This window comes from Echinococcus granulosus (assembly GCF_000524195.1).
Source record: "Echinococcus granulosus chromosome Unknown EG_S00033, whole genome shotgun sequence".
Taxonomy (NCBI): Eukaryota; Metazoa; Platyhelminthes; class Cestoda; order Cyclophyllidea; family Taeniidae; genus Echinococcus; species Echinococcus granulosus.
The window spans coordinates 40,312-41,788 of NW_020170413.1; the positions used below are offsets into that span (position 1 = coordinate 40,312).

The window sequence follows — 1,477 nt, forward strand, 5'->3', positions numbered from 1 at the left end:
AGGAGATAGTTGAACGCACTTATGGACAGGTTGTCTAGGTTGATGTCTTTTCGATGCATAGCAGACATTACTTGCCGATTTTTTGACCAATGGAAGGGAACCCCCGTTATATTATGATAAAAAGATTAAAAAAGGGCGCGAAACTTATTCTTAAAGAGCTCTTGAGCAAAAAAAAGATGGCAAATGTGAGCACCTTATCATAGTTACATACAAAAGAACAGAGCCAACTTAGAGGAACGAAAGATAACACCGTACAGCACATGGGTGGTTTACACAAATCACACTAGTCAATTTGTTGCAGAAAAATAGAATCTATCAATGCACTACTGTCTTTTTACACAAATGACAAACATTCCATTTTACTAAATTGAAATTAAAAACGGAGAGCGTGCGGAATCGAAACTGGTAAAGCTGACAGATGTGTTGAGTCTTCGCTACCGACTATTCCACCTACACGAACACGCGCATATGCCCGTGAATGTCTGCGAAATTGGTGAGAATGTGTGATGAGAAAATCTAGTAAATTTACACTATCGTCGAATGCCACAAACACCACTGAAGAGGCCAAGTGGGCGGCAATTATTACCGTCTCGATTCACCATGGCAACAGTTTCCCCTGCAGGTACACGCGTAGGTTACTTAAATTATTTAGGTAGCAAGAAGCTAATCATCTAAGCATGGAAACTTGTATTGTGCAATACCAAGAGTAGGAAAAGAATTGCAACAGCCTTTACCTGATGCTTCTTTATTTTATCAGATGGCGATCAAAAATGTGGTAGACAAACTTGAATCACAATAGAAGAATATGCCGTGGCTCAAAAATTAGCAGAAAAGCAGCGCATTGGGAGAAAATGTATGGTTTAGAGTTGGCAAATATGATTAAAATCCCGTCTTCACAAATAGGCGATTTAAGTAGAAGGTATGGAAGTAGACACTATTACGCAAATCGCACAACTGTGTAGGACAAATCGGTGTATAAGGTGAAGTTCCCTTTCCCTCACATTGAAATTGGAATTTAGCATTAGTAATATTTATGATTTGGACCTAGAAAATGTTCTCTTACCGCCCAAAGTCTCATTTCGCCTCAAAAGTGCTGGCTATTCAAGCCGAGTTGCTAGGAGTGAACTGGACTAGCGCAACAATCAAAGCATTGACTTGACACAGGCAAATCATGCCAAATTCAGCGAATGCAAGAAATTGAATGGAATTCATCTACTCTTCCGAGTTGAATTAAAATACTATTTACTTCAATGCTGACAATGTACTGGATTACAACGGGCTGCAGCTGGAATGCCTACATCAACAAAGAGTCGCCTTCGATGGCGTGGATCCACTCTAGATCCACGTAGACCTAGATCTGGTGCTGACAGAGGCTGCTTCAGAAATAAAAGCTCATTTAGTTTTCATCCACAATCCGGTTTTAGATAAGGCTTGGATTGGTGGAATAATACAGAATCTAAACCGAGGTGTCACGTAT

The 1,477-nt window shown here is 40.0% G+C and overlaps 1 protein-coding gene across 1 annotated transcript in view; it reads right to left on the reverse strand.

Moving 5' to 3' along the window:
- The window catches only part of EGR_04893 (hypothetical protein), a gene marked incomplete at both ends in the record, with an annotated part of 7,924 nt that overhangs the window by 4,946 nt on the left and 1,501 nt on the right, over positions 1-1,477 (reverse strand). The gene's annotated exons all lie outside the window — the stretch shown is intronic.